General features: G+C 35.1%; 1 pseudogene; it reads left to right on the forward strand.

The window, feature by feature from the left end:
• Nucleotides 1-2,400: 2,400 nt before the first annotated feature.
• LOC114392658 lies at nt 2,401-5,547 on the forward strand (annotated as a pseudogene).
• The last annotated feature ends 8,914 nt before the right edge of the window (nt 5,548-14,461 follow it).

Below are 14,461 nucleotides of genomic sequence, written 5' to 3' on the forward strand. Positions count from 1 at the left end.
AAAGCTGATCAACCAGTGAGATTCTTTTAACAAATGAACTAAAGCCTTATCTTTTTCTTGATCTTGTTTGCTTGACCTTGAATTAATCTTGAAGCAATGTTTGTTTGCTTAACCATGAATATTTCTTGAAGCAATCTTGTTTAATTATACTTTTGGCATCATCAAAAACCTGTATTCATACATTTACATGGTCATGGAGAAGGAAACACTACCAATGCCACCACAAGGAGGTCAAACAATAAAGGGCTTCATGAAATTTCATTGTCTATTTTGGAGTTTTAGACCGTGTATCGATGGGTTTCAATATTGTAAGTCCATGGTTCAGGTTGATGGACATGGTTGTACGCTATGTACAAGGGGACCTTCCTTGTGGCAGTTTCATAAGATGACAACAATAAAATTCTTCCAATAGTTTTTGCCATTATCAAGGGTGAAACAATGGAAGCATGAATCTTCTTCTTTAAAAATTTAAAAAGGCATGTCACCCCATAACATTGTCTATATTTTATTTCAAATAGGCACGAGTCAATAAAAAGTTCCTACTCAAGACGTGATAGTGGATGGACGACACATAATTATGTGCATGTGTTTTGCATTCGACACATTGCGCAAAATTACATGAGGAGGTTCAAGAACAATGACATAAAAAAGCTAATTACCAATATGGGTGAATGCCAAACTTCTTTTTCTTCATATTAAATATCACTTAATTTTATATTATTCATAATATTGAAATTGTATGTTTATAACTACTTAACATATGCAAGGACATAACCTACGTTCAATCATTACTACAACAATTTGAGGAAGGAAGCATATGGTGATCGAGCAATTAATTAGCTCAGCGAGATTCTGTGAGAAAAATGGACTCTCTCATAGGATGGTGCACTAGTAAAATCAACATATACAAGGTGTAATACATTGTCAACCAAAGAGGGAGAGAAATCACAACAATGCTTACATTTGGTGAAGTTTATATGCAAGTACTAAACAAGGCCATGGAAGACGCATAGAGAAAGGAAAATGCTCACATTATTCTTAAGTTCAATTGATGTGACACACGATTCTTGGTCTAGGAGACAATTAACCCGAGAGAGGTTCGGCCCGATGGAAATTTCACGATTAGGTTGGAGGAAAGGTGGTGTGACTGTGGCAAATTCCCAAAATTGCACATGCCATGCTCTTTCATTGTTGTTGCTTGTAAGCATGTTCACCATGAGTACAGGAACTACCACTACTACAAAAACAACCTTTTACGATGCTAGAACAATGACGGTTCTACCAAAATCGTGTTTAAAAAATTGTCGGTGGTATTTTTGTAAATAAGTGGACACGTTAACAACAATTTTAGGTAAAACCATCGTAAAGACACTCAGATTTAAAACGGTTTTGTGAAAACCATCTTTGATGGGATAACTTTGAAGATGGTTTTACCTAAAACTGTCGTCGTACTACATGTAAATAATATTAAGTGAAGCACTCAAACTCTCACGTTTCTGAAACACTCGAGCTTGATCTTGTGCGAAAATCCTTAAACCTCTCTTGCTCTTATCGTACTCTGACTCTGGCAAGTCCTTCACACGCTCACACGAGATTGACTATGAGAACCCACCGCCATGGGACAAGCAGCAGAACAAAAAATACAAGGCCAAGTTCATGTGTAGCTACGATGACAAGATCCCGCCCCGCACCCATGACAACTAGCTCTTCTATGTTGGCAATGACACTAAGATCCTCGTTGCTGCCCTCTGCAGCTCCCTGCCACAGGACCTCACCTTCAAGTACCAACTCCCCAGCGAAGACCTCGACGCCCTCATCTCCGCCACCAACGATGATGAAATCAAACACATGATGCACGAATACGACAGACTCTATAGCCCTAACCTAAAACTTACTAGAATGAGACTCTTCCTTTTCAGACTCTCGAATTCAAACCCAAATTCCTCTTTCTCCTCTGAACATGACTGTTTCGTTGAGGCTCTTAATTTGGGTTTGATTCCTTCTCAACCTGACCCAATCAAAACCGTTGCACCTACATTGTTCAATATTGTATAGTCCATAATTTTTAAATCCTCAACAATGAGGTATACTTTGATGGTGTTATTGTGGTAGTATGTCATTTTTCATCCTTAATAAAACAATTGCATTTTTCTTATCAAAATTCCAATAGGATGCTTAAAGCAAACCAATTTTCTGGCGATGTTCCAACTAAACTTAGGAGACTAATTAACTTGCAGACCTTGTAAGACTTCCCGGTTCCATTTCTTATTTTCATTTTTTAATATGATTATTTGATTATTTTGATGTCTCATGTAACTTGTAAGATATCATGTTTTCCTAATAAAATTTTTAGGACTTATTGTTATTAATAATGTGATTATTAGTAACTTGAGTTGTGACATGACATGACAAGCATGGTTGATGGACGATAGCAATGAAGATCAAAGGCTTCCTCACCATCGCAATCCCAACGAATTAGTTGCATTGTACCAATTAGCAGGTGAGCTCATCTCATCTCTCTCCCTCTCTAATTTTACTTCATTGTGATGTTTGTGGTGAATTTTGCAGAATTGAGGGTGTTATGTTGGAAGCTCCATCCAACTATCTATGAGAATGATCAAGAGTTGACCAAGATTAGAGAAGATATGGGATACAACTACATGGTAATATTCTATTTATCTTTTAATTTTATTTTGCTTTTTGTGATTAGATATTACTTCAATTGTTACCTCTTCAGTCTTCATTGATTAACCCATGATAGGAATAGTATTTAGAATTCCCAGCATACTATGAATTTGAACATACATAGAGCAGAGTTGCTACAATAGCCAGTGAAGTTCAAGAAATAAAAACTAAATTCTTGAAAAGATAATAAATCTTGCAAAAAAATTGAAAAAGAATTTTCCCTGGGATTTGACAGCTGTCATACCCTAATTTCGTCCGGGGACCTTTGCTTGGTGGCATGCAACTTTCATTTAACCATTTGGAGGTACTTGGCACCCATCATCAGGCAATTTGCGAAGTTCCGTGACATGCCGGAACTCAAAAGGTAGCATCGTTGCACAATTCGTGAGGTTCCGTAACATTCCGTAAGTCAAAAAGGGGATGATTATGTAATCCGCAAGGTTCTGTAACATTACGGAAAGAAAACAGGTATTGTTACGAAATTCGTAAGTTTCCGTAACTTTACGAAAAAAGAATCACCAAAAAAGGGCAGGGGCTGTATTTAGAGAAAATGGGGGTGCAAATAGCAACCAGGCCCACTTGGGCCCTCCAGAAGATTCCTCCAGAAAGCGGTTGCTTCTGGAGGAAGTCACCTTGCTCGCTTGGGCGAGCTGGGTAGCAAGCATCTCCCCCATTTTCCTATAAATAGGGGGAGAAGTGAAGAGGAATTTCGTTCAGCCCTCCTGGTAATGCAAGAATCACTTGAAATTAGTGAAAAAAATTGGTTCCGTGAAAAAAATCCGAGCCGAGGCGCTTCCGTAAGGTTTCTGAAACGTTTCCGTGGGGATTTTCGCGAAGATTTTCAGCCGTTCTTCGTTCGTTCTTCATCGTTCTTCGGTCTCCAACGTGTAAGTTTCCAAATCGAGCTTTTCAATTCATTCTATGTACCCGTGGTGGTCCTCATTTGTTTTTTTTCGTGCTTTTATTGTCATTTTTATTTTACTTTCCGTACCCCCTTTTGACGTGCTTTAGTCATTTGCTTAAGTTATTTTCTCACCCAATCAAAAAATAAAATAAATTTCCACCGATCATTTGAATTGTAATATCCGTTAGTTTCTATTAAAATGAAATCCGACCGTTCGGTCATGCCGTAACTACGTTGGAAACCAAAAAAAGGGTAAAATAATAATATAATAATAAAAAATATCTTTTAGTAAAATAAATCAAAAAGAATCAGTCGTACATTTTCCTTTGGGATTTCTCTTTCTTAATCGAATCGATTAATAATCAAAGTGAAACTAAGGCTAAAATCAATTCATAAACCAAGCTTTTGACGTTGCCTAAAAAAGCCATTTTCAAAGGTCCAAAGCCTTGAAATGGTCTTTTCTGCTTTTATCGATTAAGTGTAAATTTCAAAAGGGCTAAAATCAACATGTAATTTTATTACCTTTTTCAAAAATAAAGAGAACATTAAATGGTCCAATGCCTTAATGTCTTCTCTCTTTTCAAAAGAATCAAAAGTTTGTTTAAACGGTCCAACGCCTTAAATAACCTTTCATTCAACAAAAACATATCTTGCAAAAAGGATAAAAACAACTTAACCAAACATTTTGTTCACAAAGAACTACGTAGTTTTGATTTCCTTATCGCAATTAAGGGGTAGGAGCAAGGGAAACACCCTCGTCGACCGCAAAAAGATAAAAAATATAAAAAGTACAAAAAGAAATAAAGACGTAAAGGGAACATAAAAATTGAAGTCATATTTGCACATTTGATTAAAGGCTGTCGTCTCTTGTGACGGACGTGTGGGGTGCTAATACCTTTCCCGTGCGTAAATACAACTCCCGAACCTTTCACTTAAAGTTTGTAGATCACGTCTTTTCCGGTTTTTTCAACGTTTTCCTAAAATAAACGTTGGTGGCGACTCCGCGCGTATTCCTTTCTTGGAACACACATCCCGCGAGTCACGCGTCGCCCTCCCGCCGAAGGGTAGGTTGCGACAACAGCGAACTTAAAAAGCCACCTACAGACGCTTTATGCCCAATCATTCTGGATAACGCTTGCAAAATATATTATACTTTATGGAGAAGAGTGGGTGTGATTCCTGGGATAGGACACAAAGCTTAGCAGCTACATTATATTGCTCTAAGACTAAGTCCATTTCTCAGTACTTAGTAGCATATTTTCTAAGAGCCTAAGACTAAACGGTGTTCTTTCCTGTTTATGAGTCCATTTCAATAATCAAGGAGAACAAGGCAGTCTTTCAAGTTTCTTGTTGTTTGCTAACCATTGTTATGAATATTGTAGGTGATATAAAGATTTGTTTGCATCTTATGCAGTAGGACCTGCTTGATTTATGACCAGAAAAAGTGAAAAATTATGAACAGAAGTTGAAGAACTTCTACACTGAGCACATTCATCAGGATGAATAGATTCACTATTGTTTGGAATAAAGTGGTTACTTTGATGTGCGAGACAAGGATGATCACTAGATTTGCATTTTGATCAAGGTTGGTGATCTTATCATTTTACTAGCTGGAATCTATCATCACTTCACCTTAGACCCAAGTAACTTTGTGAAGGTATGAAAGTCTTATGCTAACCACAACCATATATTCTCTTGCTAGGGCTTCGTTTTTGTGATGTGGAAGGAAGAAAATGATGCTGGTCTAAGATTGTTTAAATATATCAAGATTCAAGGTTTTTCTAGGTTGATTAATCATTGTTTTTTTTTTTTTGTGTTTTTGTTTGCATTTAATGAAGCTGTTTAAGGGCGAGCTAGTGTGGACAACATATAATAGACCAAAGGAAGACAATCCTGCTAGAAAGGAATACATTAAGGGGATAACTGAGAAATTTGGAGTGCAATTTGAAGCTCATTAGGGCCCTGAAATACACCTGTATATCTTGTTTCAGTTATTAATCACAACTTAAGGTTTGCGATGTAATTGTTGGTATAATATTTATGTAGTTTTACCATGTTCCGGGGTGACATGTCTTTTTAGATTTTGGAGGAACAATTGCCATGTTCCCATTGATTCACCCTCGACAACAGCAAAGGCTATAAAAGGATTTTATTGTTGTCATCTTGTGCAACTGCCACAAGGAGGGTCCCCCTGTACTTACCGCACAACCATGTTCCATCGACCTGAACTATGGGCTTACAGTATTGAAACCCATCGATACACAGTCTAAAACTCCAAAAATGATGGTGGACCATGATGAAACCCTCTATTGGTTGACCTCCTTGCGGTGACATTGGTAGTTTTTTCTTCTCCACCACTATGCTAGGAAGAAATTGTTGCATAGCTCGGAACAATCTCAGTAGATCATGGTACGATCTTTCCCAGTTGCCGTAGATGTCTTCAATATCCTTTTTCTTTGCCAACCATGCTTTGTGGTACTTGGTGGTGTATCCTTCAGTGCTTTTGATATGTGCTATCAAGGTTGACACTGGAGTTGATGGATCGTTTTCGATTAAGTTATAGATGCTTTTATTGATCAAAAAATACAAAAGCTTTGCATGATCTTATGACATTGAAGGATTTGAACATGTGTGGGGTTCACATAGCTTTCTTATTTCCCATTTCTTGGAGGCAAGGATGTATGATGCCTTGCACCTCCAAGCACAACTATCATCATTACAAATGAAAATTAGCTTTGTTGTGTTCGATAGTTATATCTTATAGTTAGCTCTTTTGCTCACATGATACTGCTGCAAAGCATTTTGTATGTCTTGTTTTGTCAAGAAACACACATGAAACTACTGCAAAGCATTTTGTATGTCTTGTTTTGTCAAGAAACACATCCCTTCGAAGAGAGTTCCCACTGGATGTCAGACTTCTTTGCAATCCAAGCTATGCTCGTATTTAAAATCTTGAAAATAGGATTCTTCAAAATTTTGCATATGGGGTGGTATGTAGCTTGGTGGTATGGTTGTGATTGGTGAAATAAGCCAGGCTTCTTCCTTATCATCTTCCTCCTGGGGTTGATTGTGAATAACTTTGTCTTCATCCTCAATAAAGGGACCGAGTTCTTCTTTAGGTAAGCCTGGCTCTGTTATGAACGCAGGCTCGTTAGGTTAGGTTGATGAGGAAGGCTTTGCTATAGGGGTACTCAAGTACGTGTAAGGATGATCCTCAATAGCATCAAATGGTTGTGAGTCAAAAAAAATTGGTGGAAAATGGTGCAGAAAGACGTTGGGTAAAAGAAGAAGTGTTTGGTTCAAATATATTTTGTTTTTGTTGGGATAAAGCTAAAGTGTCTTGGGTTACATGGGATAATTATGAATAATGGGATTAAGGATAATATTGTGGTTGATAAGGTACCAGTTCAGGGTTTAAGGTGGGAACTATATTGCGCTCGATGTTTGCATACAATTCACAGCATAGAAGAATCTGAGTTTGGCAAATAATTGAAATCATACCTTTCATGTCTTCGTTGTCAACAAGTTGGATTATTGTGAATTTAAACATTGAGTGCCTCAATACTTGTGGGTATCAGAATGGAATATTGCATACTTGGTCCAATGGTTGAAGACGGAGGCGTTGGTGGAATTTTGTTTTCAAGGCTTCAAGTGTGAGGCCTCGCTTTGTTTCAAAGAACAATGGGTTAGGGCTTTGAAAAGTATCCCCTTCATCTATTTTGATAATTTCACCATCATAGTGCACTAACCATTTGACAAATGAGGAAGACATATTGTGTAACAGACAAAGAACTGATAAACAAACGTGACGTGACATAGGGTTTGTGTTTGCAAACTTGGAAGAAAGTAAAAGAGCAAGGAAGTGTTGTGTGGATGTGTTCAAAGAAGGTGGATATGAGATGTATATATAGGGTTCAAGGTTAAGGTATTATGACCTAGCTTCAAGGTAAGGGTTAGGGTTTGGAGTATTGGATTCCCTAGGGTGAATAAATGACGGTTTGAAACATTGGATTTCGTGACGTGAGTAGATAATGGTTTGAAATAAATTGGATTCTCTGACATGAGTAGATAAGGGTCTGAAATAAATTGGACCTATGTGAGAGAAAAAGAAGAGCAAAAGAAACATAAGAGCAAAGAAGGTTTGTCTCATCTTAAGCGTAGGGTTCGAGGTTAGGGTTAAGGAATTACAACCTAGGGTTATGGTTTGGAGCATTAGATTCCTAATGTGAGTAGATAAGGGTCTGAAATAAATTGGATTTCCTATTGTGAGTAGATAAGGGTCTGGAATATATTGGATTCTCTGACGTGAGAAGATGAGGGTATGAAATAAATTGGATTCCCTAATGTGAGTAGATAAGGCTCTGAAATAAATTGGACCTGTGAGAGAAAAAGAACTACATGAACCAAGTGGCCTTAGATTGTTGTTTGTATCAACTGTTTTGGTTAAAATAATGTTTCATTCCCACATTTTTCATGTCAATAAACCTATTAAGACAACTTTTGGGTCTCGATTCAGCTCTCAAACACATGAACCAAGTGGAAAAACATAGGAAAAAATTAGTAAAACTTGAACATTTCAATCCATGAGCGCAACTTTTGGCAGTTAGATTGTTATTTGTATCAATTGTTTTGGTTAAAATAATGTTTCATTCCCATAGTTTTCATGTCAATAAACCAATTAAGACAACTTTTGGGTCTCGATTTGGCCCTCAAACGCATGAACCAAGTGGCAAAACATAGGAAAAAATTAGTAAAAATTAAACATTTCAATCAATGAGGGCAACTTTTGGCACCTAGATTGTTATTTGTATAAGTTTTTTTGGTTAAAATAATAGTTCATTCTCATAGTTGTCATGTCAATAAACCTTTTAATACAACTTTCAAGTCTCTATTCGTCCCTCAAACACCTGAACCAAGTGGCCAAAAAACAAGAAAAAATTAGTAAAACTTGAACATTTCAATGCATGAGGGCAACTTATGTCACTTAGATTCTTATTTGTATCAGCTTGGAGATGTCTGCGAACATGGAAAACATAGTCATTACATCCATATCATCGTGCAACATGCATGTCGTCTACTTGCACCTATCACCAACAAATGATACAGGTAATCAAAAATGTATATCCTTCACCACTTGACCATTTGGTAGAATAATGTTGTTTCCAATAGCTTGCTTCAAGGCATCAAATGACATTTTATTGTCAAGTTGAACAATCTTTGGTGAATCGCTTACAAATGTTGGACCATGTTTAGTTGTTATGATAGCGCCATCGTAATACACTATTGCATTGACAATGATGAAGCCATGGTTTAGGGTTTACAGTTAGGGTTTAGGTTATGGTATAGGGTATAGGGTTACAGAAAGGTTTCTTGTTGAGCTGATGGATTAGACTGTCTTACTGTAGATCATATTTGTAATGTTTAATGGCTTGTCAAATACACTTCAAAATGAATGGCCAAGATGTCACCGACAAAATCAACGGCCTAGATATCATTGATTGGAGCAACGCACGTTCAATGACCTAGATCCCATCGACAAAATCAACAGCCTACATATCACCGATTAGAGCAACAAACATTCAACGTCCAAGATCCCACCGACAAAATAAACGGCCCAGATATCACCGATTAGAACAACGAATGTTGAACGGTCAAGATTCGATCGACAAAATAAGTGACCTACATATCACTGAATGAGTTGTGTTACTGTTAGATTTTTCCTATAATAAAACACATGTATTGCCATCATATACCCTAACTCACAAACTCACTTTCTCTCGTTCTCATATATCCCTCTTTAAATTGAAAGTTAATTATGTCATGATTCAGAAATGATAATGTTGTTATTATTTTGATTTCTTCAGGTAACAAATGATGTAATTCAGTCATATGCTCAGGCAATGCCCTCTTCAAATCCCAAAATTGAACCTTTGTTGGTTCAAAATGGGTTTTCAGATGTTGCAAAGCTCATACAAGTTAAAATCGACAACATTTTAGTGGCTTCTTTGGTTGAAAAGTGGAGACATAAGTCACACATGTTTCATCTTCTTGTTGGTGAATGCACAATCACCTTTGAAGATGTTGCTCTACAATTAGATTTACGTGTTGATGGTAGACCAATTACTAGCCCAACATATTATGATTGGGAACAAATATGCACAAAATATATAGGTGTTGTTCCCCCTAGAGAATGCACTAGTGGAATCAACACTTAAACTAAAATGGTTAAAAGAACACATGTTGATTCTCCCAGCTGAACCCACACCATAACAACTAGCAGACCATTGTAGGGCATACATTTTAGGGTTGATTGGTGGGTGTTGATGACAGACAAGTTAGGAAACAAAGTTCACCTGATTTATCTACCCCTGTTAGTATATTTTGATTAGGTTGGTCGATACAGTTAGGGTTGGGCATGTTTAGCACATTTGTACAGAGAAATGTGTAAGACTATTTATCCCACATCCAAAAAATTAGGAGGATGTACACTGTTGTTATAGTCTTAGGCATGGTATCACATGTCGTCCATTCAACCAAGGGTCAAGCGCCAACCATTATATCCACTTGCAAATAGGTAAACAAAAAATTCTAACTCAAAGAAAGCTCATTTTTCAATAATGTATTTGACACTAACATACCACATTAACCCTTTGTTTATTTATTTATTTATTCAAGTGCAATTTCATTGTTTTTAAAATAACTAATGCAAATTAATTTTTCAGTTCCAATGGATGCCTTATAGAGGTTTTCAGTCATTTCTACCAGAAAATGCATACAAGTATTCCAAAATATGAAGTGCTTGTGTAGTTTTAATCTATTTTCCAATGGTAGTATGGCATCAAATTGACAGGGTCATGCTCCAATTTGGAATTTGTCAAGATATATCGGATTCACCACTTATCTTGACAAAGTCCATTATACTGATGTGAGAGGACATAGCGACACAAATTGGGTAGAAGAACATCAACGGTGGATTGCAATTTGGAAGGAAAGATGAAAATATGTGTTAATCGGCCAACCAATTCTAGGAAATATTGAACATATGAGTCACTACATGAATTTGTACCAAGCAAATTCTAAAATTTTCCTTACACAATTTGCAACTTATCCAAACGTTGGGGTGACATCTCATTCAGCTCTAGACATGGAAAGTGAACAACATCGTCCACGTCAAAGTCCACTAGTGGTTGCAACATGCATGATGAAGGACTACCACCTCATGCTTAATCATTTGAATTCATGCCACAATTCACACCACAACCTCATCATCATCAACAAGATTATGGGCACAATTCGCAGTTCTGCAGTGCAAGCGGAGAAGACTTTATGAGCAATCTCATGGGTACACATCTTCGCACACTGGAGTCTGCTTATGCATACATGCAAAGTATGTCTATACCTTCATTTGCATCCTTTCACCAAAATATTTCCAAAAGTTCTTCCACTAATGACTTTATGCAGGAAGAACCTGTTGTTGCTCCTAATGAACAAGTTGAACCACAACAACATGGTGGAGTACGTCGATAGCCGACAAGAAATAGGTGTGGAACTGGTGGACATAGATGACATTAATTGTTTGCCCTTGTTAATTATGTCCTATCATGTTCATTGTCAGTTTGCCGTTTTTGATTGAATGAACAGTAAACAATGCATTAATTGACTGAGCACTGTATTTTTCTCATACGAATTGTCTCAACATTTATTTCTTTGAGAGGATTTGATCCCACATTGCTTGTATCAAAACAATGTGACTGCACAATGCTTTCTAAAAGATGATTTCTCTACATACTGGTTTTTTCAAATAGCGCAAACGACAATCAATAAATTAAGACTTAATCTAAACCATTTATATTGTTAGTGTCATCTCAGGTGTTGATATGTGTCACGTGAAAATAGTAGATCACCTAATATATATATATATATATATATAGCAGTAGGGGGGTTAGATGCAACTCAACACATTTGCTTAAAACATGGACAGTGTATCCGCTCTTAATAAATGTTTTTTTACCGTCAATCAAACTACGTAGGTAATGGTTGTGTTGTATACAATTGTATGGAGCTCAAACACGACAATGATGTCAAAAAAATATTTTTCATCTAGTTAGAATATAGTAGCAAAGGTCCGATAGAGTTGAATGCAACTTTTGGCCGTTCTCCAGAGGAAATCCTTGCCCAGCTGTGCAAACCAAGGAAACCAAGAATGGATGATGAGATAATTGCTATGATGCGTGATGAATCTATGTAGTCACTACGCAAAGTACTTGCTGTCACTTTTTTAGAATAAACTTGCAATTCATAATTGGAATTTTGTTGTTTTTTTTAAAAACATTATCTACTTTAATTGTGTTAGTTCTATAGGATTATGGTGCTTACCTAAGTTTCATCATTGGAATTTTGTTGTTGCAATTCATCATTCGTCTTCTTCAAACAAAATAATTTTGGTTTCGTTTAAGGATTAATTATTTTAAAAAAATACTATTTAAGTAATAATAGTTTTACATGAATTAATGCATACTATTAAAATTGAAAATGTTCTATTTATTTAATTTTTTTGGTAAAATAATTAGATCACTTAAATATATGTATTTTTGATAAATATTTAACTAAATTATATTTATATTGGGTATTCAAATATAGGCATTTTTCTTAAATTCTATTCTACATAAATTCTATTTTTAAATTACTGAACTAAAAAAATTAAAAAAAAATAAAAAAACAAATAATTTTTAAATAAAAAACAAAAAAATAAAAAAATTCAAATAAACAAAAAAACCAAACAAAAACAGTTAGTTTTTAAATAAAAAATAATAATTTTTTTAAAATAAACAAAACCAAAGAAACTCAAATAAATAAAAAAATAAAACCCAAAAAAACAGTTAATTTTAAATAAAAAAACAAAATAAAAAACAATTTTACATAAACAAAAATAAAAAACTCAAATAAATAAAACAAAATAAAAAAATTATTTTTTAAATAAAAAAAACAAAATAAATAACAATTTTAGAAAAAAAGCAAAAAAATCAAATAAAAAATTAAAAAAATGAAGAAAAAGAAACACATTCTAAAGTGTGTTTAAGAAAAAAAAAACCTTACGATATTGGTTCCTGGGAAACTGACTTAGAAGATGATTTAGAAAATATGAAATCGATTTTATAATGTTAAAACGAAATAAAAAATATAACATATGTGAGAAATCGATTTGGAAAAAACCAATTTCTCACCTATGTATAGTGATTTGTATCATGCATGTAAATAATTCTTACCTTGTATCATTTGGGTAAATTTTTATTTTATTTGTATTATTTGGGTTAAAAATTCTCTAAACGTGTATAAAAAATAAAATAAAATAGTTTTTAAGAAATTGATTGTTTCTTGGGAACCAATTTCTTAACTTCATTAAAAAAATATATAAAGCAAGTGAGAAATTGATCTGGGAGAAACCGATTTCTCACTTGCTATAGTACTTTATATCATCTATGTAAATGATTCACTGTATGTATTATCGGTTGGGTGTCTTGGATCTTGGGTCTTGACCGAGGATGATCACTTAGCTCGGGACTAGGAGATAATTCTGTTAGAGGGGATCCTACTTAGCTTGCTCATGGCCAATACCTTTGGTATTTGTATCGTTGGTTCCCTTTCTTAACCATTTTGTGCACTTCTTGCGCTGTTTTGGCCTTTTAATAAAATCCATTTCTTTGCTGAGAAAAAAAAAACCTCTAAAAAGAATTCAACTGCCAAGTTATATCACATAAGATTTCTTTTAGGAGCTTAACCCTAAATAGAAAAAAGTGGTCAATATAATTTCTAAAACAAATTAGAGATTAGTGAAAGCTCAAAATAAGTGAATTATCAACTACAGGTCTACAACAGAAGTAAAGATTGATGCTTTAAATGCATCAATTATTAATTGTTTTTACGTTACCCACTTCACAGCTAGAGAGACTAAAGTACTTTTAAAATTCTTATTTGTGAAAGTGGAAACACCTCAAAATAGTGATATAGTTAAATCTTTAATCCTTCGGAATCTGTAACTCCAGACAAAGAAACAGATATTTTAATTATCTAGAGCAATTTATCCAAAATATAAAAAAATAAAAAACAAAAGCTTAGCTTGTGATAGTGGTCTGCAGTATGGGTCTTACTTTTTCTCTTTTACTCTCCCTTTTTTTATTCTCTCTCTCATTTTTTCTCTCTAAAACGGCCTAGTTTATAATATATCCTTATGCTAATGTACATATAATTAGTGAAGGTAACGTTTGAAACAGAAGTATATATCCACACAATGAGCAAAACGTGTGCGTATTTCTTCTAAGTATGTGAAGGCAACTAGAATAAGAACGATTGTGGGGGACACATGACTAAGTGCAGCGTGTCATTCTTCCATTCACCTTGAATCAGCAATGCATGTAGGAATTGCTAACACTTTGTGCTGTAAATACCCAAATAAAGTAAATAACCAAAGTGGCTATCATATGCTCTATACAGAAGAAAAGGTGCAATATAAAAGCACTTACGTAATACATTGGCCAAATTGCAACATTTGTAAAGCTAGTTGAGGTTTATGTGTATACAGCTACTATCTCATTTCTTGCAGGAATCCAACTACAAGAGAAGTAAAATATAGAAAAGCACCATTACACTATGTGAGGGACCAACTAACTTTATGTTATAAACTAAGCTGCACTTTTAATAAACAAGTTGTTTCACCACTCCTAGAGCTTCCATTGCAACCTCTTGACACAAATTATAATGTGAGCATTAGAGTGAGTGCTTAGTCAGATATTCTAAAAATAATGAACACTTTTCCAAAAGCATTTTCTTCTTGGTGTGTAGTTCTTGTTCTGTTTCTTTCTAATATAACACACT

The sequence above is a fragment of the Glycine soja genome, chromosome 17, assembly GCF_004193775.1.
Source record: "Glycine soja cultivar W05 chromosome 17, ASM419377v2, whole genome shotgun sequence".
Taxonomy (NCBI): domain Eukaryota; kingdom Viridiplantae; phylum Streptophyta; class Magnoliopsida; order Fabales; family Fabaceae; genus Glycine; species Glycine soja.